This window comes from Crocodylus porosus, unplaced genomic scaffold (assembly GCF_001723895.1).
Source record: "Crocodylus porosus isolate Cpor-Errol unplaced genomic scaffold, CroPor_comp1, whole genome shotgun sequence".
NCBI classification, from domain to species: Eukaryota; Metazoa; Chordata; order Crocodylia; family Crocodylidae; genus Crocodylus; species Crocodylus porosus.
The window spans coordinates 41,586,634-41,612,489 of NW_017728949.1; the positions used below are offsets into that span (position 1 = coordinate 41,586,634).

General features: G+C 40.6%; 1 pseudogene; it reads left to right on the plus strand.

Annotated features, from left to right (window-relative positions):
* LOC109322484 overlaps nt 1-25,856 on the plus strand; it is a 281,987-nt pseudogene that overhangs the window by 165,135 nt on the left and 90,996 nt on the right.

A 25,856-nucleotide genomic window follows, 5' to 3' on the forward strand; every position in this document is an offset into this window, starting at 1 on the left:
TGGTCTTCCATCCCTCTTAGTTACCTAGGGTTATGCCCAGTGACACCAACAGTTGCATAATAAAGGAAGGTTTCTGTAGAATCTTTGCCTCACTTGTTGTTGTGGAAGTGATGAATGCATAGTGAATCATTTAGGGGTCTGCAGGATGAAAAAGGATATAATGGCTAAGACAGCTGAATGCTGTCTCTGAAAACTGGATTCTATTGCTGCCTTTGCCACAGTGTTCCTAGTTAGTGCTAGGCCCAAACCAGACTTTTCATGGGTGGTCTGCAATCATGTTCCTTTCTCTCTGGCTGCCTGGCTTGAGACCCTGGGATCTGACCTGCAGAACGTGTTGGTGCAGCTGGAGTCATTGGGAAAATTAAGTCCTAGGTATCTCAATGTGCACAGCCAGAATTAGTGAATATTGTTGACCTTGATCTTTGACATCCTAAGTTTCTGTAAGAACAGTCTCCCCTCCTCACACAGGAGTGTTGTGAAAATAAGTAATTAATGTTTACGAAATGATCGGATGAGATGGATACTAGGGCTGTGCAAAATTTCTCTGGCTGTTTCATTTCAATGCTGTTTTGACTCATTTTGAACTCGAAACATGAAATTGAAACAAAATGAAGGGCTTCAAAACAGACTTGAAACAAAATGAGGGCAGTCAAAATGTTTTGGAAGTTTTGAAACATTTTAAGTTTCGAAGCTGAAGCTGGGCTTGCCTGCAGGGAAACAGAAAATAAGGAGAAGAGGGGGGAAGGACACAGTGGGGGCGCGCCTTAACACACACGCTAGAGAAAAAGCTCCTGCAGGAGAGGAAAGAAAGACTCTGTCACAGTTTGGCTCCCTGAGATGCTGCTGGTGCTACTGTGCTAGTGCTCACTAAGTTATTATTTTATCTGTTGCTATTTAAAGTGGTGGACCAGACTGTGGCTGTAGGGGAGGAGGAGTCCTCCTTGGGGCACACTACCATGTTCTGTAGGGGCCCCAGTGATAGTGAGGGTGCACCTTAACATACACACACACACACACGTCAGAGTTTTGCTTGTCAGTAGCTTGAGCTGCAATTTCCCAGAAACCCCTGCACTTATCTCCTTGAAAGCTTGCAGGCATCATGGCCTCAGAAGGGGCTACCATTCCTCCTGTTTTCATCCAAATCTACCAAAAAACAACAAATTTATAGGCAGTTTCATGCTTCCCCATTATAGCCTATGGGCGAAACATGGAAACACCAAAACAGTTTTGATAAAACAAAATGGAACAGTGGTTTTGAAACTAAACGAAACTAGAAATGAAACACTGTCCCACTGAAACTGTGAAATAGCATTGTTTTGTTTCGACTTCCATTTCGCACAGCCCTATTGGATTCAAGCACCCTGGAAATACCTAAGGAGAAAAAAGCATAACAATTCTTTCTGCAGAGCAGGTTTTGAATACTGTGCAGTAAATAAGCCACAGGGCTGCTCACTGAACAACAAGGAGAAATCAAATTATTGAATAGCAGCTTAATAAAGGAACACTATTCCATTTTGTGCACTGAATGGGACAGAAAGCTTTGGAAAAAATGCTTTGTCATCAGATAATTTAAGATCATATTAAAATGTATGCATATAAGGAAGCTGAATTAAAGTTGCACAATCAAATCTGAGCATTACCACTTCTTGAATCTTGACTTTATAAGCTTCAAAATATTCTTTTAACATAGTTGGTTAAATGTGATCTCTTCTGATGGTTAATAAAGGGTTGATGTGTTTTTCCTAAATTATGTTGTGCTTAGTTCTGCTTCTGGTTTTGCATTGCAGGATGATGCCAGTTTTTAAATATTAGCTGTGAAAATCTTTTTACCTTAATGCTCAAGAAACTTGATTGATCTAAGTTGTTACTGATGGTTCTAAATCTGCTGTTTTCCAGATGAAGTGACAGAACTGAATTTGTATTTGTATAAACAATGAGGTTCCTCTCATGTTGTCAGAGCTATGTATTGGTCATTCAGGACAAGCATACAAGAAATACGTGTGGACAGTGGAGGAAGAGAAGTAGATGCAGTAGTGTAAGTAATTAGAGGTGTGTGAGCAGGCCACTAGCCCCAGATGCCAAATTAGTAGGGGCAACAGAATTGCCTCCCACCACTGTGGGGTCAATGCCACAGCAGCAGAAGCAGCCAGGTGCATGGGCGTTGTGCTGCTGCTGTAAAAGCAACAGCCAGTGGGCAGACCATGCTGCAGCAACTGGGAACTAGTTTTGAGCCTGAGCATAAGCAAGACTCTTGCCCCACCTCCATTCAGTGAAACCCCTCCCTATGGCATTCAATGGCATCTCTCTGTGCTTCTCTCCCCCTGCCCAGGGCACAAACCCTGTCTCTAAGAAGATGAGGTTTTAAAGGAGAACTGGTAAGTGGGATGCAGATAGATAAAGAGATTGCTTCTTTTTTGAGTTAGTTGAAATTAAATTTGGTGTTTTTTTAATAGAATATTTCTGCTTCTGGCCCCAAATCTGAGAACTTCAAACAACTTGGGCTCTAGTTTTTTCTCCTTCCATTTTCTATGCTAAATTCATAGATTAAATTCAGTTGTTAAAGTGAGAAACAGAAGAATTTCTATTCGGTTTTAAGTGTAAATCTCAACTCAACCTTCAGTATAAAGTTGGCTCCATGCCTCCATTATTATTACTGGCAGCACATAGGAAGGCCCTATATTTAAGGATGTTTGATGCTTTCTATTATAGGACCCTGTTTCTTTAGCAATGGACTTTTGCCACACTTGAAGTATTTAAGCTGAAATTGTCTATGCTAGTTATCTCCTTTAGGCTGATTTCTTTCTGGCAGTCTTTGAAAATTTCAGATCAGGTGATCCAGCTGTTTCTGAGACAAGGTTTGGGGAAAATACATTGCTTTTGCTATGTTTAAAAAAAATCATATAACCATATCATTGAGAATGTGCAACACACCCAATTTTTTGTGATTTTGAATTTGAATGGAAAGATGCAGGTATTGCTGTTCTTGGTACCCTGGAAGAGAAAAGATATAGAAACTGAAAGAAAACAGTTCCTGGAATGACCTATGGTCATCTATTCAAAGTACTTATTGCATGCCTAACCTCTAAATCTCCTCTGGGATATATCAGGGTATGTACAGGAGTTTTTGTCACAAAACATTAATATTTCCAAAGTTATGGTTCTTGTAAATTATTAAACTAAAGGAATAAGTCATTTGGACAATTTACTTCTGGAGAGGTTAAATGCCATTGTAATAATAATATAATATATCCCCTACAAGTTCTTTATATTACATTTTCAAGCCACTGATCCAGTTTCATAGTTGAACATGTGTCAAACTACCTTGATCAATTTCTCACAGTATTTTGAACCTCCTACAGGCTTTAGTAAGCTCAAGAAGAGTGAGGAAATGTACTATTTAGGCCCTCATTTAGGGTGACCACCCATCCCTGATTTGGCAAGACAGTCCCAAAACGGGAACATCAAGTCCTGGTCCTGGGCTGCATGACTCTGGGACAGCATTTGCCCTGTACTCCCAGTATCATGCAGGGATCCAGGTTTTCCATTTACCATGGAAAAAATGCAGGAAATGGCTAGTTTCCTCTTGCAGGCTAGTAAAGTTCCAGCCTGCAAGGGGCTGCTTGGGGCTGGGGGGAGTGGGATACAAGGGGCACCACATACATGTGTGCGCATGCATACATACACACGGGCAGGAAAACAGCCCAAGGCTGCAGTGGAGAGCAGTTCCCCCAGCTGCCTGCAGATAAGTCTATGTGTGTGGGAGGTGGAGATTGAGGACCCCACGGTGAAGGAGAAGAGGGCAGGGTTGGCAGCTAGGGCTTTGGCTGGGGGTGCTGCCCAGCCAGGGTGGTACATGGGGCCCTTGGCAGGAATGTGTGGCCACTGGGCCTGGCCAGGGAGCAGGACAGTGGCTCATCCAGGGGACAGTGAGGTATGAGGGGTGGCTCCTGCTGCTGCATGTACTCCTGAGGAGGGGAGCACTGGGGTCACATACCTCCCACTAGATTTGTGCATTGGGGGGGTGGGGGGGAGCATGGAGGTTCAGGGTTCCTCACCTGCCCCTGGGAGCTCTGTGCGGACTGCACTGCTATGGCAAGGCACCCCCTGCCCACCTGTTAGCAATGATGGCAGAAGTGGCATGGAGTTGTGCTCCCCACTGCTGGATGTGCAGGGGGCACCTCGCCATGGCGGCACTACTGGCACAGGGCTCCCAGGGCACGGAGCCCCAAGCCCACAGTGGGCAGCCTGCGCCCTCCTCTACCCCCACAGGCTCTACTCAGCTCTGTTCTGGCTGTGCCCTGGTGAGGGGAGGGAGAGGTGGGCCGTGTGTCCTGCCTTCCAATTTGGAAAAGGTGGTCATCCTACTCTTAATGCATATGGATTATTCTGTAAAATAATCCACATGCATATTTAGCAGGGTGCAGTGGTGTTTTAATCATTAGTTAAAAATCTGGATTATTCCACAACAATTGTGTGATAGATAGGAGTTACTCTAGGCATTAAGAATTAGTGCCTACAGTGCTGTGACTCCAGGGAAAGAACTCCACAGGAAGCAGTAGTCACATGGCCAGAAAAGACCCTTGCATTGCAGGCTACAGGAGAAGGTAATTTTACTAGAGCTGGCCCTGCAACTGCCAGAATTGCACTAGAATTGTGGGGCAGAAGAGCAATGCAACCACTGTGCCTTGTGGCCAGGTCCTTTTCCTCACAGCAGGGTTTGCAGGACTGGAAGCATTTGGGTTGGGTACATACTAGTGTTAGGTGGAACCCCATTCCATTTTGACCCCTTACTTTTTACTCCACAAACAAGGTGATAGAAATTCCCTCCCTAAATATGGTGGTTTTCTGTACTAGTGTAAAGACACTGATACAAACGATGGAACAAATTTCATTAGCTGCTAGAACTGCCCAGACCAGAGCAGGTTTTCTTGTTTTCATTTCTATGACCCAATCTCAACCACCTTGCAGGTTTCCTTCAGCACCTGGGGATCAGTAACCGCTCAACTTAAGTAATTATTTGTCTTCTCTGCTTTTTGTTCCTTTCTGTCCTTTGCATGTGATTTTTCCCAGACCCCTCATGCTAAGAGATCCCTGTTCTTTTAGCATCTCAGAATAACCTGTCTTCTGGTTCTGCTCCACTACTTTAGCATCCCACACAATCATTCAGCCCAACCCTGTGCAAACTTTTAATGCTTCTATGACCGTGTCATGTATTTCTTTCCTCTCTATGCAAATGTATCTTCTGAAGCTTCCTTTGTTCTTCAGTATGTCAGTGATGAAGATTTTAAAAACAAAAATCTTTTTAAATCTATGCAGGAGTTTTAGTCCCACTGTGCTTTATTTCAAAATCCAGCGTTCTCCTCTGCGATAAATGCACAACTATATGCTCTTTTAGCTTGTCTCAACAGTGATTTTAGTCACAGAGGTTTTCTACTCTAGCAAACTTGTTTTCTTTTCACACTTTCTTTCCATCATGTTCTTAGAATTCCTGATCTTTCATCATGTTTTAGTATAATTCTACATGTTCATGAACATTGTACTAAATTGTTTTACAATGTACTTATCATGGCATCTCCTATTGTTTTGGGCGTTCTTTAGCCTGTTATACAATGGCAGATGTTCCTAAACTTTTTCTTAGTGTGTAACCCCTTCCAGATTTACCAGCTGCCCATGTACCCCTACCAGCTTATGTTTTATATTTGAAACCCTTAAATGCCAATTATTATTATAATGAAAATTAAATCTGCCCTTACACAGCTTTTCCTGTGTACTGCCCAGAGATGTCTTGATTACCCCCAGGAGTATGTGTACTATAGTTTAGGAACTCCTGTACTAGGGTTTTGGTGCTTCTGGACTTCCTCTGTTGCCTTTATTTGTTCTCCTGCTTCTCTCTCTTCCTCCAGCTAAATCATGCAGCATCTATTCATTGCCATTTTTTAAATTGCACTAGTAACAATAAGATAGCTCTAATACTATCTATTTTTCTATGTTTTTCTTCTGCCAAGTTTCTTAAATAAACAGTAACTTCTAAAAATAAATATACAGAGGAATACTTTGTGGATGACCTGGCTGACACCTTTTTGTCAAAATCTTGTGATATCAAATCCTTTAAGTACAGCTCAGGAGCTCTCTCAATTAAGGCTATACACATCTCATGGTTCTAATGATAATACCAGCAAATTGGTGTTACCATGCATTAGAATTCTTTGATGTGTGCCAGCATAGGCTTACTGCATAGTGCTCTCTTTCTGGTATTTCAGTGATGACTTCACTGATAAGGAAGGCTTAGTATAATGTTGCAGTGTTGCTTACAACTAGGTACAGACAGTCAAAAAGCCTGAGGGCAGAATCAGTTTAGTCTTTGCAGGTTAGTCTAAACTGCACAGATTATATCGAAACAGAAGTGAACAGGCATTTATCTTTAATTCACACAATGTAGCCACATGCCTGCAGTGGGCCAGGCCAGAAGCTGGGGGGCACTAGAGCATAGCTCTCTGGCTGTGTGTTCACTTCCTCTTCCTGCTGCCCCTGAGGTCTCTGGGATTTGCAGTCCAGACTCACAGCAGAAGGACTCTGCAGGGTTGCTCATCATTCCTCTTCCTGCTTCCAGGTCCCTCTGGGATTTATAGTCCACAGTTTGAGCAGGGGAGGGGGTGTTTAACCCAGATACTTCCTCTTCCTGCTCCCAGAGCCCATCTGGGGTTTGCCTCAGGGGGGGCAACCCCACTCCTCCCCCCCCACCTGTGCTCCCATGCACCCTTGTCAGCCAGCCCTGCTCTTTGGTGCAGACAGCACAGCCCAGCCCAGGGCTGGAAAGCATGCTGGGATTCTGTCAGACTGTGATTTAACTTGAACCAGGAGGGGGTCTGGGACATAACTTTCATAAACCAGTTTGATCCAAATCAGTTAAGCCTGATACTACATTCAGCCAGGTTTATCTTAAACAAGTTTCAGCCCTTTTGAAACTGGTTTATGTGGACTGGGTTTCTATTCTGTTACAGGTTTAAACCAGTTTCTGATCACTTAAACTGGTTTATGTGTAACTTCTGTCCCTAGCCCAAATGACAGAATGCAGTCCCAGAACACATTTTTTCCCCTAAAAAATACAATTCAAAGGTGTGTTAACTGGGTTTACTCATCATTCCCTAGTGAGCTGTAAATTAAGATTATGGGATTAGATGTCTTGTGTGTAGTTTGTACAGCAGCTTGTAGGGAAATATACTTTCATCTATACCAGGAGGAGAAAGTTGGTAGGTAAAGCACAGGATTGTGTTGCAGGCCATCTGCTTTCTGTTCCTGACTCTAGCTACACACTGCTGACTTGATCCCGTACCTGTCATTATTACCACAGAGGTCAACAAGACAAATCCCTCTGAATATGTTGGTGCAGGATTAGACCCTTTATCATGTTGTGCAGATGACTTATACCTCTGTATTACTCAATAGTCCCTATCTGGGAAATGGGGATAGTATCTTCATCAGAAAGTACTTGTGATGAAAATGCTATAAAATGGTATGAGGTTGTCAATGGAAGGCACCATAGAAGACCTTTTATGGAGTTGCATCAGCAGTTATTTGAAATCGTTTGTACAACTGGCCAGGAATTGTATACACATAATGAGAAAGCCACGACTGACATCTCTTTTGCTTAAGATGGACCTTTAACAAGAAAAACAGAGAACCTGGAGGGAGAGTTGGGAACTTGGAAGAGGTGGGGAAGGAAATGAGAGATTTATTTTATTTTCATTAAACTAAAGGTTGGATGCATGTGTTCATTCAACTTAGAAAAACAGGGTTATAATGCCATCTTGGGGTTTCTGGTGACATCTCAATCCAATAAAACTGCTGTTTTGGTTTATGGTGTCAACAGAAATCCCTCAATGCCATTGAAGTACAGTTGTCTCTCACTGATTCTGTATTATTTCAACTGTAGAAAAATAGCACCTTTATTTTCACAGCAAAAGTATCCTATGCTGTGGCCATACACTTACTGAATATAAAGGCCCTAGCCATTTTAACCAAACTTATGTGCTATCAAGAATTATATGCATTTTTGTGGTTACCCTGTTTGCAAGGGTCTGTCAGATATACTGTACTTCAGACTTTTTATGAATCAAGAAATGGCAATTATCCAGCTGTAGTGATTTTTCTATACAAATTTTGTCAATACAAAAATGGCTCTTGATTTCCTGTAGGCATTTTAACAATATTTATACACAAGATAATCGAACAACAATGAAACTTACTTTGTGACTGACTTGTTAAGGTGAAAGAGGAAGTAGCTACATTTAAGTGACCCTACCTATGGTATATGTTCAATTTCAAATTATCAACCCAATTCAGAAACATGCCAAGTGCCTTGTTAGAGATGCAAAGTGCCCAAGGCTCATGCTGATGTACAAGAGCCAGGAGTGCCTCTCACCTCTCAGGATAGACATAGCACCTTGTAGGATTGGTCCGTACATTGGTTTGGTCCCTACATAAGACTGGTCCCTACATTGAGAAGCCAAATAGAAAACGATGCCCTTGACTATACGTGTACCGTACTATCTTTCCATGACTTATTAAATCCCCATAAATGAACTGTGTCAGAAGTGTGGTGGTAAGCTAAAACACCATCAGTAACTTTGGTTAAATTGAAAGGTTGTACAGTTATAAAATTGAGAATTAATGAAGCACCTTAAGAATAAACTTCATCTTTTCAGAAAACATTGAGTTTAATTTTTAAACAATAAGTTATAGCAAAGTAAAAGGGGATTGTATAACAGCAACTGAGGTGCAATTTTTTTTCATTTCAGCAAATCATTTAACAATTAAGGCAACTTCCAATATACCTAGCTTAGACCATCCAGGCTGTTATTAAAACCTTCCAAAGGTGGTATTCTGTAACCTCCCTAGTTAGCCTATTCTAGTGCTTAATTAACCTTATAGATAGAAAGTTTTTCCTCAGATCTAACTTAAATCTTTCTTGGCTGCAAATTAGGCTGATTACAACTTTCCTAAGTTTAGTGAAAGTGGATTTCTCTGCCTTCTTTGTAAGTTGAAGACTGTTATCATAGCCCTTCAGTTCATATCATATCCCTTCGCTTTTCTCTAGACTAAGCAAATCCACCTCTTTCAATGTTGCCTCATTGGTCATGTTTTCTCAATCTCTTGTCAGTCGTGTTACTCTCCTTTGGACTCTCTCCAATTTGTCTACATTGTTCTTAAAATGTGGTGCCCAGAACTCGACACAGTGCTCCAGCTGAGGTCTACCAGTGTTGAGTAGAGTGGAATAATTACCTCCTGTGTCTTACATACAACCCTCCTATAATACATACTGAAATAACTTTTTTTTTCAACATCATATACAGTGTATAATCCTCTATAATCACCTGCTCCTTTATCTGCTGCACTGTTACCTAGTCAGTTCTTCCCCACTTCTTTATTTGTGCATTTGATTTTTTTTCTTTCCTAAGAATAGTACTTAGTTTTGATACTAAGACCCAGAATTCTATCACTCAGTGGAAGCTTTGGATGTGCAACCACTGCAGACCCTGACTATGAGTGTGGGCTCAATTCTGCAAAATACCTGGAAGTCCTACCAATGTCACTGGGAGTTGTGGGTCAGTATCTCACAGGATTGAACTCTATAACATGTATTACCACATCATTTGGGAAAAAGCTATCATGGTTTCAGAATGTAAAAGCATTATGCAATTTTGTTTCTTATTTTGCTTTGTTACTTCAACTTGCTAAAAAAAACTTTGTTGAAAATGTCAAGAGTCATACTAAGATACACTTGACCTGGAGTAAAGTAGCAGGAGTTTTTAAACATTTAACGTATAGTGTATATTAGTATGAAACTAAGTTGAGCAGAACCCATTAATGTCACAGTGATCAGTTACCAATGGAAATAAATAATTCATGATGAAGGGAATTAGTCTAATTAGCAGGCAGTTTGAGTCCTTTGATAAAACCCAGCTCTAATTCCGTGAAGGGCAGGAAGTGCTGTCATCAGTCAGCCCTGAAAAGATTAGCATCTATTATGAATGAGGTTAGACACCCTAGTGAAGTCATGTGTGTCCTGGAGACAAACTTAATATGTTCCAGAATGGGACACAGTTTGTCTCACCAACACATCATGATTCCTACTGGGCTATTGTATGTAATAACAAGCAAAGATCAGTGCTCCTTCCTATCATTCTCCCCCTGTCCATCATTCTGACAACTGTGCAAATACATTTTCCATGCAAAGTGGGGAATGTGCCCTGAATGCTTGTAAAATTGCACAAGATGTCAAAGAAATTGCATTACCTTTTTCAGGAACTAAAAACAAACAGACCAAAATAATGAGTGAGGAAATGGAGGATTTAGAAATACAGCTGACAAATGTGAGATGTACTGCAAGATGTATTGTTTGCATATATGCAGATTCCATTTGAAAAAATTGTCATTCATGGCATGTTCTTTATGTAGTGATGGAGCCATACATACACGATATTGAAGTTATAAGAGCAGTTGGGAGACTGTAACCTTGTGAGAGATTTAGAGGTTTAGGGTTTAGCTATATATATACCTAAACCTCTAAATCAAAGCCATCCTTGAGTGCAATCAAATATAAAATTTATATATGAAATATGCAATAACTTTTAATATATACATTTTATACAGAATATCCTACATAACACATGTATTTGTTTGATCAGGCACACATATACAACTATATGTGATCTATATTGAGATGGCTGAGATCTTAAGGATTTTTGTTTAGAAATTTTGGCTGAACTGATTCATCTGAGGAGACTGGCTGAGAGCTTTGCAAGCCTCACATTTTTGTAGCCTACATGCTGACGCAACATCAGCTGTGTTTCCATTTTTACTTATGAGCCTTTTGAAATTATATGTTTCCGTTTTGCAATTTGATGCAATAATGAAGAAACTCCACATTTGTACTTTATTGTATTGCCTGTTTTTATTGTAGGAAATTAATTGCTCCTTTTATTTATGTTATTAAGGGGGGAGAAACAATTTTGCAGTATTTTATCATTTGCTGTAATAATTAACATACTAGTAATACAAAGAAGCCTTAGAAACGGGTTATATTATGTTGAAATGTCTGAACAGCACTTAATATGCTGACACTCATGACTGAGGAATGCTGATATTCAAAAGTGCATTGAAAAAGGTAACAATAAGTTACTAATAATATCCCTGATGATCTTAAGTTGATTTATAATATAGAAATGAAGTGGAAAAGAATAAGTGTAGTCAACACAAGAAGAGATTTTCATAGAAACAGAACAATATAGTGCTCCAGAATTGTATCTCAGCTGTCCAAATACTAAGTAACAATGGAGCACTGATATTACATAGAGTGCCAGTTTTACGTGCTAAGTTAGCTTCAAATAGATTCCTAAATTAGATTTTGTGAAGTAGTGAACTTTTCCTCAGGCAGGATAAGGAAATATAAGGTAAAGTCTGCCCTGATTTGCAGTTAGCACTGTAACTAACTACACAGTGGTGAAAGTCAGGCAGAACACAGCTAAGAGATTTAACATGTTTTCACCTATTTGTGGTTTGACTCTACCTTCTATTATCCAGTGTGCCTCAGAACCTATCTTGGATATGATATACTTCACTAGCAAGGAAGTGTGCAATGCACTAGTGAGTTGGGACTACTGCACTATTAATCTTATTAGTACCTGGTTTCTATGACATATATCAAAATACACACACATTCATGTGCACTATGCTAGAGCACAGTTTTAGTTTGTTCTTTTTAAGGTCCTGCTCTGAGAAGCCTATTGTCAAATGCTCTTATTTAAATTCTTCAGCACATGCCCAAATTTAAGCATGTTAGTAGTACAATTGAGGTCAAACAACATGAACGATATCTCTCTCCATTTTAGGGTTTTATACCTATGTTAACCACCTTACTATCTAAGCACTTTTCTTATAAAATCAGCAGCAGTTGCAGTGTGCTTAGACTTCATGGAGAGCCTGACACTTGTCCCTTTTCAGGATAAAAGATGTGCTAGGGGTAAACAAAACAATTTAACATTGTTACATAAACACAAGTTATTACTCGTATTACAATAGCACCTAAATGCTCTAATCACAGACCCTGGACCATGTTGTACTAAGACTATCTTTGTCTAAGAGAACTCATGTTGTATGTTATGTCCCTTCCTTCCTTGATGTGTCTTCCTCAAGTACACCTTTTGGGTCCAAAATGATATCAGTTGCACATCTCTTACATACCATATGCTTGTTGATTATGCCAGATATTCTAGATTAAATGTTTGTGGCATGACAGAAGTTACACATAAAGCAGTTTAAGTGATCAGAAACTGGTATAAACCTGTAACAGAACAGAAGTTCTGTGTACATAAACCAGTTTCAAAATGGCCGAAACTGGTTTAAGATAAACCTGGTTGAATCAGACTTCACTGATTTGGGTTTAGGAAACTTCTGTCCCAGACCCCTTCCTGGTTCAAGTTAAATCACAGTCTCCCATTATCCTAGCATGCTTTCCAGCCCTGGGCTGGCCTGTGCTCTCCAGAGAGCAGGGCTGGCCCCACCCCTCTGCTCCCTAGCTGAAACAGTGAGGGCTGGTTGATAAGGGGATGGGGGGGAGCAAGCCCAGCAAAGGCTACAGCCCAGTCTAAGGGGTGGGGAGAGGGCTGTCCCCCCAGGTAAAACCTGGCTGGTGTCTGGGACCAGGGAGGGGGGTTAAATACCCTTTCCCTCACTCAAACTTACTGCTGGCTGCAATTGTGGGCTACAAATCCCAGAGGCATGTGGAAGCGGAAAAAGGAAGCGATGAGCAGCCCCGCAGTCCTTCTGCTGTGAATCTGAAATGTAAATCCCAGAGACCTCAGGGGCAGCAGGAAGAGGAAGTGAACACACAGCCAGAGAGCTATGCTCTAGTGCCCCCCAGCTTCTGGCCTGGCCCACTGCAGGCATGTGGCTACATTGTGTGAATTAAAGATAAATGCCTGTTCACTTCTGTTTCAATTTAATCTGTGCAGCTTAGATTAACCTGCAAAGACTGAATCCATTCACCCTTAGGCTTTTTGACTGTTTGTACCCAGCCTTTATGTTGTAATGTGAACTGCTGTATATATGAAATATAACATAAAGTCTGGGGCAATACTTTGTTGTGGAAGGCAGAGCAAACTACTTTTCGAATGCGCAAAGCTCCCACTGAGTGCAGCTCAACTTGAAGTTATTGGCAGGTCTAGTCTTGTATCTAGGGGCAAAATTTGTGCCTAGAAATGAATAAACCACAAGCTGCCACATTGTTAACACACATGGAGACTGAGCTGAGGCCTCCAATGGCTTCTATATGTACTTTGAAAGCAACAGCAATAGAAATCCTTTCCAACTACTACTTTTCCTTTGAATAATGTGGTTAAGCTGCACTATATTTTCAGTACCCTGAAAATAGATCTGGGAAGGAGCCAGCTGCATAGTACACGTAACTATACAGCAGCGTTAGCCTTGTCATGCTCTCATAACAAAATCACAGCAAGCTATTTGGACAAGAAATATGGACAAGAAAAAACTGGTAAAAATAAAACAGACTGTAGACTGCAATGAAGAGATTAATTTTACAGAATTGTGATGTCCTTAAAAATGAGAGTGTGAAAGAACATTTCTAAGTACACATTTACGAGTAATACTTCTGTATTTGTCTCCCATATATGTTCCTTATACTTTTTCCTCTTTTACCCCATTCTGCATGCTACAGGTATCACACAATTAACTGATAATTGATTGTGGAATTAGCCTGAGATCAGCTACATGTGCAAAATACCTATCATGCCATAAGAAGTTCTAACCAGCTATGAAGTTAGACCTTGAAAATGTGTACTAACTTTATAGCAGGTTGCTGTTGAGCTTTAACTTGCATATGTAGCTGGGTCTCCTCTGTGACTGGAAACCCTATCAGATGATGGGGCTACCAGCTGCAGGGGTGCATCAAGCCCATCTGGTCCCACAGCTGTGGAGACTCTCAGCCCCAGTAGCTGTGGAACCCCCTGGAGCTGAGGGATCATGGCTGCCATGATCCCCCAGCCTTGAGGGTCTGTGTACTCACGGGATTGCAGCAGCTACACCCCGAAGCCCTGGTGGTGCACCCCAAAGCTGCATCCCAAAGTGCTGGGGGTGTGGGACGCCCTTACAGCTGGGAGCCCCTCCCAGTTGTGGGAGCTTGCTCCTTGCCAGTTCAGGGAAGCCTGGGTTCGCGTCCCCCCTGCATCATCAACAAGGTGTGATGGGATGTAATGTGCGATTCCACAATCATGCCTCTTGTTATATATGTATGACATGGCAAGAGGTAAGATTGTGTCAGTCATCAGTATTGTGGTTTTCTTATATACCAAGCCAACGCTCCATTGTTCTTAACCCTCAAAGACTGTTATAGCCCTCAAAATCAATAAAAAAATATAGCATGGCAGCGAAGAACACATGTCTCTCTTCAAGTCTCAATCAATATTAAACTGAATCAATTTACATTTAATGGAAGTGGCTATAAGGGCCTGGATGAGTTAGTTCTTATAAGCTACTAATAATATACTACTAATGATATTATTTGTCTGTTCTTCTGGAATGCTTTAGATGGGGCTTCTTGTCATGTATATCAATGTGAGTGGCATCTTTCAGAAACATAGACTGTTTATATCTCCTTTGAATAAAACAGCAAATCTTTAAACTTACTAGAAGATATAAGACATTTCTGAAATGGCCACTTCCATTTACAACTTTGAGTCACATAGTTTTGTATTACTATTAATTATACTTTTGTGGAACAACAGTGTTGACTAGTGTTCCAACATGTGGCTGATAGCTTGTGTTCTTGAAAGAAGATCACTAAATAATATCGACTCTCTTCTCCTTCTGTTGAACAGGAAGATTATAGATCATCATCCACTTTTCCTATTCACCAAAAATTTAATCCACAGTTTATCTTTCAGAGAAACCAGAGCAGAAGACATTGTTAGCTGTCAGCAGAAGGAGGCAACAAAAGTTGCAAATGGGAGTTTTTACATGTTAATAGCATTTCAAAGCCACTTTGCCCAACTGTAAATGAATGCACAAGATACTACAGAATATGACAATTCCATGTGCCTTTTTCAAACAGTCAAGGAATCCTAAAGCTATGAGTTTTATCACATTTATTTCAGTGAAGGGTTTACCTTGGAATGGAATGGAGGGCTTGGTTTAGTACATTTATCATGATGCTCTTCCCCTTTGAGGGAACTATGCTGATATTTGAAATAGTAGGGACCTGAAAATGACAGAAATGGTGACGGTATAATATCACTCAACCCTGTCAATACATGTCAATGTTGGACTTTGTTATTCAGACCACAGCTACCAACCAAGTGCTTTCATTTCCATTCCGCTTCGCACTGGTTTCAATGTGAAGTCCTTTCAGGTGCTACTCCTAAATCCAGTACATGTCACTATGATGTAGTTTCAATCAATGCCTTTTCTGTTTAAGGTGTCACAATACTTGGATGCTTTTTCTAACAAGTTATTAAGTACTGGAATTGAGCATAAACTGATATATTGCTATTTATTTCTTATATGGCTAAAAATGTGCAGATTACACCCTTATGTGTGTAGAAAAATGCTGCCTAGAAGCCATGACAAGTGGTTAGGTAAGCAGCCAGATACGACATGAGTTACAATGATACAGTTTTTGACATATTTGTAAGTGGAGGTTCTGTAGCAAATTATCACATTCTATATTGTAATAATAACTTCAAGGGAGTGAGATAAGTGAACTCATAAACTCTGATTAGCAGGATGTTCCAAGCCTAAGGGCAGACTTCAAGAAAGGACACTGTAGGGCATCACTGTTGAAGGGAGGGGAGCAATGCAACACGAGATGAAGTCAGAAACGTAGGCTGGGAAAAGGCCATGCAGAGTCCTGAGAACAAGTAATGTGAACTTAATATGCGGTGGGGAACAATGACAAGCTAGTGGAGGGATTCAAAGGGTGCAGAGAAAAGTGACAGTATCTGCCCAATCTGGCCACAGAAAATAGTTGATAGCCCTGACCAACCACAAGTGCACAGCTGCAGACAGCTTCAGAAATGACTGATCAGATGAAGACATTTCAAAACAGTATCTTCTGTAACTTCTGTCTGCACTGCCTGCCAGCCTGTCACTGTTTTCAGAATGGGAGGTGGGAAAGGGAATGGAGGGAATTAGGTCTGAGGGTGTTTCAGCCCCTGCTAGAGGTGGGGCAGATGTATTCCTGGGGGAGGTGTTCCAATACACCCACCCCACTCTCCAGGGCTGGGTGGGGAACCCCTGGAAGGAGCTTCCTCTGCTTCCCTTCCTGCCTCCCATTCTGAAACAGAGACAGACTGGGAGGAGGAACTAGATTCTCCCCCTCCCCACTCTTTGGAACCAAGAGTGAACTTCTGTTTGGTCTGGGAGATTATTGTAATTAAGAACTCTGCCTGCAGTTACAGAAGGGAGCTGCACTTCTGTCTGCACCCATAGATAAAAATTCTGATTGTGAAATGATGTATATTAGCGATCATCTTAGCAATTAAAAGATGGAAGGAGTCAGCTGCTGCCACAGTTGTAATGGTCAGCATCTTCAGAAGTTACAGCACTGAAGATACCTGCATCCCTGACCTGCCTGGCAGTATGAGAGCCTTTCCCAACTCTAGATTGCAGGTGAAATACACTAATCAGTGTTCTGTTTATTTGTCTGCATTCAGAGACTACATTCAATATATATATACTTTGCATGTGTATATTGCCCATAGGTCAAGCAGAATCAAAAGCATTGAATAAATAGGTCAAGTGATGTGGGCAGGAGGAACTAATACAATCTCCTTTCCTCTGTTCAGAAACAACTCAGCCAGCTTATTTTGTCACCTGAGAGAATGAGACAGTATTGGGCTAGAGAGCATCTAGGGCTTGCAGAATGAGAGAGTCTGTAGAAGATGATAGTGAAGGACTTCAAAAGCAGCTTAGGGGCTGCAGTGGAAAATGATATGTTAGCATTTTGTCTTCATACCTCAGTCCTAAGGTGCCTGAGGGACCCAGTGCTGAAAGCAGCCCTTGTCAGAGTCCTTTGTATCCATTATCAATCCATCTTCTTCCTGAGTGAGAATTGCATGTATTCCTTACATGGCATTGTGTCCTGCCACACCCTTTTCAGGTGAAAAAACCCATCAAACTTAGTTTTCCTCCAGTCACAGTTATGAAATGGCTCACTGGAAATCTTGCAGGTCAAATGTATTAAATCATGTGGGAGCAGGATTCCAAGGCAGTGAGAAACTCCTATGCACATCCAAGGTCAGAAAGGCTCTTTACAAACTGTCTCTAAATTCCTATTCTGATACACAATACATGTGGCAGCCTCTTGTTGTGATGGCAGTTCTAGTTGTTGTGATATTTGTCTCCAACTGAGTAATTACAGTTACAATATGACCTTCTCTTGTAATATAATCTGTATTAATGCAAATTGTATTTTACTAATGCACACAATTTTGAAGCTAAGAAACCTCCTTCTCTTAGCAGCATACTGTATCTTCTGTTCCATAATTAAACTAGAACCCTTCTTTTGGACAGATTCACTCAGTAACGCCATCTTTTGAGTAATACACCTTCAGACCAATGCCTTGCTTTGATATATTACAATGATAGACTGAAGTGTTCATGTAATACATCATCACACTGAGCTGTTGCTGAATGCCAAGGATTGAGAGACTGAGCCAGCTGTTTTTCTGATTCATTCATGTAATGCATCACCAGAGTAGGGTAACCAATGATGTATTACTCCAAAATGACAACAGCCAGAAAAGAAAGGGTCCGGGGGTATAATGAGGAATGCAAAGTGCCACACTGGGCTACAAACTCCTGGAACAAGGTGCTGGTAATAAATCAGGCTCCATAGTATTACATTAGCAGTTCTACCAAGGAAGTATGCACATACATTGTTACTGGTAATTGGACTTTGTCTCGGTGATGCTATTTTTCTGTGAAATCAAATATTTTTTTATTTCCAGTTTCATTTAGGAATTAATAGCACAAAATGTAAACTGCCCAGAGTAATGGGCATGACATTCAGGGAGAGAGCATTACTTCTCAAGTTACAGCATTGATAGCACTCTGTTGGATATGACATAGTTCCCCCAGTGCACTGCTCCTGTTCTGCAGGCAGGGCCAGAACTCTCTCTCCTGCCATTAATGGTGGATTGCAGCAAGCAGTCTCTATGTTACTCCAGAAAAGCATGGAAGTTATAGCTGACCCCTCTGCAGGCTTTGTAGGTGGTTCATTACAACCTTTCAGCTCCACGCTCCCTAAAGAAAAGATAGCCATAAAGTGCCCCTTTCATCTTGAAAGACAGACATTAAATCAACTGGTGCTGCTGCATATTATTACTTGCAAAACACTGTCACCTTGATTGAAGCCACAAATAGAAGACAAATGTGTGTGTATCTATATATAGATATCGATAGATATCTATATATCTATAAATTGATAAGATAGATAAAAAGATATATAGATTTCTACATATAGATACACACACATACATCTATAAATATATATATATATCTCAATAAGTCATATCAATGCTCCAACTTGAGAAGAAATGCTGTATATTGAGAAGTAATAGATGTATATATGTATGTATACACACATGTATATATGGGTATGTATGTATGTATATGTGTGTGTGTATGTACATACATGTATACTATATATATGGAAACTATTTTAAAATAATCTTTATTGTGAATCTGCTTTTTAGCCCCAGGTGAGACCTTTTATCAGCCACCTCATTGCTTTTGCAAATATAAATGTTAATGAAGTAAGTGTCAAGTATCAGTAGAATGAAAAACATTATTGAGCTTCCTGGGATTAATCAAAGAGTATCAGAATCTGCTTGGGAAAAAGAGAAAAGAGTTGTTTAAAAAACAGAGAGATTGGAAAATGGTTTACAACGGCTTCACAGGTAGCTCTTCCAAATATTTGTCTTACAATAATAATAATTAATAATAACAGCTCAGTATGTGCAAATGTATAAATTATACAGTCGCAAACTGCAGTGAGTAAATAGATCCTTGGCCCAAAAACCTTACAATCTAGCTACAAATGATTAGCACTGGAAACAAAACTTTAATGTAGGAAACCGCAACAAGCCTGCTCTGTAGTCCTACAGCTTTTAAAAAAATGTTACTAAATGGCAGCATTTAAGATCCTGAATGATAAACTTGTAATACTGTATAGATTTATACACATAAAAAATGTCATACACCCAGGGAGTAGGGCCTCTAAGTGGGAGGGGAAGAGGAGAGGAAGTTGTGCTCTTGGTACCATGTCCAGAAACTGAGCAACTTCGTCTCCCTCTTTCATCTTGCAGGAAATCCCTAGTAATTTGCAAGGATGAGCCCCTTGGAATCTGCACTATTATTCATTTGATTGTGGGTGCAAATTCACAGGTGCAATCATTCTCAGTAATCATTGCCCAAACCTTTACTCATTATAACATCTTAACACATCTGTGCTTTGTTTTTTAGGCAAACCTAATTTTCCCCCAAATTATATAAATTGCCACATTTTAGTCAGTCCTTTAATTTAGCAGAAATGTTTTGCTCAGTCCAGTTCTCTTTGAAAATTCTTTTTACCTTTCCTTAAAACATTCTGATAAGAGAGAATATAGGTCAAAAGATCACATTTAAGGAGTTATGCTGCCAGAAACAGGTGGAGAGTGTCAGGTATACATTCCCCCTAACACTGGTGTGTCATGGCTAAATAATGGCCATTAATATGTCCTTGAATGAGAGAGACTTCATGGAAATTGTAGTTGTGAACATGCAATCAGCTCATTTATAGAGTAACAAGTGTTGCCCTGTGCCAGCTCTTCAGAATTTGAATAAAATTCACTATCTGCTAGTATTAGACACTGAGTTATTGTTTTCTCAATTATTTTTGACACGTAAAATATATATTGGGCTCTACTCTGTGTGTAAACTCACTAAATTCCTACTTAGGTCTTTTTATAAACTTAGACAATAAACTACATATCAAATTAAAATCCAAGTAAACAGTTTATTATTGCTGCAGCCAAAATAATAATATTACATTGTATTACTTTAGTAAGCAATATAATACTTCAAGGCCAAAGGGTTCATTTGGATAAGAAAAATTGATTACCATTAAATAGGGGGAGAGGGGAGTCTAAATTTGCAGTTCATGTACAGGAAATTTGCCCGTTGTTTTCACTTTCTTTGAATGTCAGTGAGAGTTTTGTCTTCATATGGATTTCAAGATTGTCCCCCAAATTAATATGATGTGGCTATCATTGTTATTATACTACTATTGCTTAAAGTATATATTTCAAGGGGGGGATCAAACAGATGAATTACAGGCATCCAGCTTTTCTGCAGTAGTTGGAATTTCTACTGTTGAAAATAAAAAGAAATAATTTAAAAGTAACTCGGACAAAACTAATCAGGAAAGCGAGAAAAATGGTTGGGCACATCTTTTTCTATCCCAACCATGCAGTTGGTCCTATAAAAGATATAATGGACAGCAATTCTTGCCTTGGGCACATTTTGACATTTTAAAGAGCAGACATCCCAACAGGAGCACTTGGGAACACAGTTTTTCCCGTAACTGCAATCTCTTGGGTCTCATCATGTAAACAGGACAGGTAGGCTAGATATATTCACATGGATCCAAGATTTGATTACACCACTTCTGTGATAGAACCAACTTCTCTGCCTTTTGTGGTGCAAACCAAAGAGTGGTGAAGGGCTTCCACTCATAGTTCTAAATTGCAGGGCTGCGCAAAATTTCACCAGCTGTTTTGTTTTGATGAAGTTTTGACTTATTTCAAGCTTGAAACAGCAAAATGGAAACAAAATGAAAGGCTTTGAAACAGCCTTGAAATGAAACAAGCACAGTCAAAACATTGAAAAAGTTCCGAAATGTTTTGAGTTTCAAAGTTGAGCTTGCTTGCAGCTAAAGAGAAACTAAGGAGAGGGAGGGAGAGGAGCAGGGAAAGACTGCTCTGATATTGACTGTGTAGCTGGCCAGTGACTGCGATCCTTGCCTGAGGTCCCTTCCAATCCCAGTGCTCTGGGGGAGGGATGGAAAAACAGCATAAAAAGCATAGCTTTCTCTATGGCTTCACACTTACAAGTGACACAAGTTCTGCTTTGAGCAGTTTGAGGTGCAGTTTCCCAGAAACCTCTGCACCTATCTCCTTGAAACCTGGCAGGCTTTGTGGCCTCAGCAGGGGCTACCATCCCTGCAGTTTTCACCCCACTGTACCTTAACATGTCATGAGTTTTGCTTTTCAACAGTTTGAGGTGCAGTTTCCCAGAAAACCCTGTACCTATCTCCTTGAAGCTTGGTAGGCTTCATGGCCTAAGAAGGGGCTACTATCTCTGCAAGTTTAATTAGAATCAGGCAAGAAATGACAAAGTTATAGGCAGTTTCATCCTTCCCTTTTATAGCTTACAGGCAAAACGTTGAAACAGCGTCAAAACAGTTTCAAAGAAACAAAACAGAACTGTGCTTTGAAATGAAACAAAACTTGAAATAAAACACTGTCTGCTGAAACATCGAATGGAAGTTGAAATGGAATGGTGCTGTTTCGCACAGCGCTACTAAATTGCAGAGGTGATTTTGGATCAGTGGCAAATAAAATCACTTCCCCTTTAGTTTCTGTGCTCTTCTTCAGGTAAGAAGTGAGAAATGTTAATGATATTAAAATGTGCATAGAAGCTGTGCCTTGGAAGATGATATTAAAGAAATGGGTTATTCAGAAATTTCAAGCCATTAACTTTAGTTTACTTTGGATCAGGCACTAAATTCATCCAAAGTTATACAAAATTATAAAGTGAACCAAAAAGACTAAAGTATTAAATTAAATGACACTATGACAGACCCATGTTCTGTCTCGTTGTGCTGCTTCATGAATCTCTCCAAGTTTTTGTACAATTACAATGTGTTATTCTTCCTTCTTTTTTTCACAGCTAATAAAATGCATGGCAGGCATGGCATACATTTCTTTGGACACTTTGAAAAGTGCTGTGAACATTTAATTGTTAGGAAAATATTTGACACCATGAGAGTAACATTAATATGCAAATAGACAGACTATAAAATTCCTTTAGGTGCCTCCAGGGCAGTATCTTTATAAATACAGAAACGTAATTATGCATCCTCTAGAGGACTAAAAATAATTATACGAATTTACAACAAAGCCCAAGGCTGTGTCTTCTTTTAAGTGTCTATTTTTAATATCATTTAAATCTTGTTAAAACTTAATTACTAATTCTCTCTTGTAATAATTTAGGTGGAAGATCTGATGTCTAAACTTGGTGTTCAAGAGATAGAACTTCATCAGAGAAATGAAGACACTGAAGCACCGATTACCAAAATAGGACAACAAACGGAAAAACTTAGCCAAGAAAAAGTCACAGTGGATGATAAGAAGCAAATTAGGTAGATACATACCTAATAAAAGCAGAACTGAAATAATAGCCCATAAAAACTCATGTAAAAATACATTAGTGAACACATGCACATATGCAGAGCTTGATTCACCACCTGGCAAAACTGAGGCTGTGGGCCCAAAGAAGGGAAAGTCTACAGTGTGGGAGAGAAGAGGATCCAGTGCTCCTAAGCACTCACCAGGTGTGTCCTGCCAGGTGCCTAAAGCAGGTCAAGAGTTTTTTGTTGTAGCCGTGTTGGTCTAAGGACATAGGTAGGCTAGGTTCTTTGGGTAGATGTGATATCTTTTATTAGACCAACTGAGTAGTTGGAACAAAGTTCTTTCCAAGCTTTCCGGCACAAGTGCCCTTCTTCAGGCATAGGGAGGCTCTGCTTTTGTTGTGAGATCGCCAAGGAATGAAAGAGGCTAAAAGTGTGGCAGGAGGTCAGTGAGAATGTAAATAGGTGGAAATTAGGAAAACAATGGGTAGAGAAGGGAGGGAAGTGGGGGAATGAGGAGGAAAAATGGGTGAAGGAATGCCAAAGGGAGACTGCTGTAGTGATGAGTTCCCCAAGGTAAAACAGAGGCAGTCTGTGAAAAAGTAAATAGCTGGAAACTAGGAAAACCAAGGGTAGGGAAGGAGGGGAGGGGAAAGAGAGGGGAAAAAATGTAAATGGTAAATTCAGGCAGATACCTGGTGAATCAGATGTAAGGTAGGTTGCAATGTGTCATAAATCGTCTGTCTAGATTGAGTCCATGATTTTTTGTATCCAGTAGACTTATGAAGTGAAGTATGTAGGTTTGTCTATGAAAGGTGTTTTGTAGGTTCCCTTTGAGGATTAGAACTGAAATGTCAGAGCGGGAGTGATTTTCTTGTTAGAAAATGTGCCCCCACAAGTAATTGGATATTTTTGCCTTCGATGGACTTTTGGTGTGCATTCATTCTGGTACACAGTTGTTGTTTGGTTTCTTCTACATATTTTCCATCAGGGCATTTGGTGCACTGGATGAGACGTATAACATATCTGGAGGTGAAGATGTAAGATCCAGGAATGGTGATGGTTCTGTTGTGGGGTGTGATTATTGTAGGAGTGGTGGAGATGTGTTGGCAGGTTTTGCAATTCTTATCCTGGCCTGGTCTGGATCCATTTGGCATGGTTTGGGTCATAGGGAGTTTGCTTCTGGTGATGAGGTTAGCAAGGTTTGGTGCTTGTTTAAAGGCTTGGATGGGTGGTTCTGGAAAGATCTCTTTAATAACGGGGTCTTTTTCTGGTATAGGTTGTAATTGTTTGAGGATTTTCTGTATAGGTTCCAGGGAAGGGTGGTATGTCATAACTAATGGTGTGCAGCTCCAAAAGTAGGTTTCTCTAAGCTGGGTAGTGGCATGGTCAGGGTATTCAGTCCATTGCCCTAGGAATCTCTGCTGGTGGGGATCCTATGGAGCCCTGACCATACTTCAAAACTGCATCCTACAATCAGAATGTCGGCTGCCTTTCTCCATTGTGAGGGATCTTGGACCCCTGCTGCCCCACATTCATGGCTATGGGTTCACTTCCAACCCCATTTCCGTAACAAAGGGGAAGGTCAGTTTCACAGATTTGCTTTCAATGTGTGACTGCTTCCCTCCCCCTCCCCCTCCCCCTCCCCATTACCCTATCTCCAAAAACAAGAGTTAACAAATTCAGAATCACTGTCAAATAGAAAAAACAATCTTACCTTGTTATTTTACTAAGTCTAAATCATCTGATAAGAGTTTTAACCAGTTACAATCACATGTAAGCCCATACTGGATTTTTATTCTTCTTGTCAAAAAAGTTTCTAGCAAGAGCCTTTGCTTTATAGACATGTCTATAGAGCAAATGTTAAACCCTGAAGTACAATTGATTTCCTAGCTCTAAGCAGTAGAATTTTATCCAGTTTTGTGTTTTTTGGCCCAGCTGGGGACTCTGGGAAGCATATCTACTTCACATATCCCTCACTGATGTAAGTTCCAGGAAGACAAAGTTCATTGCTTCATGTCAGGACTGACATTGTTCTTATCCCATCTGCATGTTGCATCTGCCAGCTGATGTTTAGCAACAAATATTATTTGTCCTACTTCTGTTCTTTGAACTTTAACTCATTGTGGCTGCCTTTACATCCAAGCAGAAAAAAAACAACAACTATCCATTGATTTAATTCAGCATTTTAGTGAGACTGTATTCATGTCCAAACTTCCAGCAACTGCACAATTGGCTTTGGGCATAAATTCAAGTGATTTGGCATAACATCTTGTGGAGAACCAATTCGGATTCATTTTAGCAAAATACTTGTCTTTCTATTGATTGATATGCTAGGCACTTGTTAAAATCATTGATGCTGGTGACAGTTGTCATCCTAGTTCTTTTCTGTGCATTCATAGACATGTTTGAAGATTTCCAAAGAAAATACTCATTAAAAGCAATCTAATATTGTATTTACCTGAATCCAGGATGATTCTGAATTTAAGATGACCACTCAATAATGAGATTCTAGACATGGAAAGTGTATAAATTTGTTATCGTTTTCCATGTCTAGAATCTAATTATTGGAGAGTCATCTTAAATTTGTCCTCACCACCAGTACCACCACTGCAGCAGTGAAAGCAATGGCAGTACAGGAAGTGGTAAGGAGGCAGTGAGGGAGCAGACAGTGGTGGAGTTTAGCAGCTTGACCCCTACCCATTGTCCTCCACATCTTGCCCCCTACTACCTGTACCTCCCACCATTTGCTTCCCCTGCTGCCTGCCCCTTGGCACCTGCCCTCCTGACCTCCTGCTATTTGCACCTGCCTTCCTCCTGATGCCTGATCGCCTACCTCTGCAGCCTCTCCTCCCTTTCCCCCCTGCCACCTCTATCCTGTCTGTCCTGCTGTCATCTCCCTCCCTGTAGGCTGCCTCTGGCCCTCTTCCCTCCCGCCCACTGCTTACTTTTACTCTGGCTTTGGCATGGAGCTGGCCCTCTTCCATCCTGGGGCATGGAGCATATGGTCGCTCTGACCCCAGCCTACCCCAGTAGCAGTGGCAGTAGCTACGGCCCAGGCTCTGGGCCCCAACCGCAACAGCTGTTACTGAGTCAGGCTACAGCCAGGCTGCTGCAGCTCCAACACAAACCCTGAGTTGAGGCCAGAGCTGTAGGAGCTCTCTGGCCCTCCTTTTGGTTTGTACTCAAATCCAAGATGAGGGGCTTCCCACCCGCCACCCCATGTTAAATGGAGAAAAGATCTTTGTATTGGATTCAAGGAAATATGTTTTTTAGTGAACACAAAGCCTCCAATATACAAATTTTAAGTTCACATTCTACAATAGAAATTTTTTTTTTCTCTAAAACAGCCTACTGTGGAAGAGCCCTGACCCCAGAGAGCCCCAGGGCT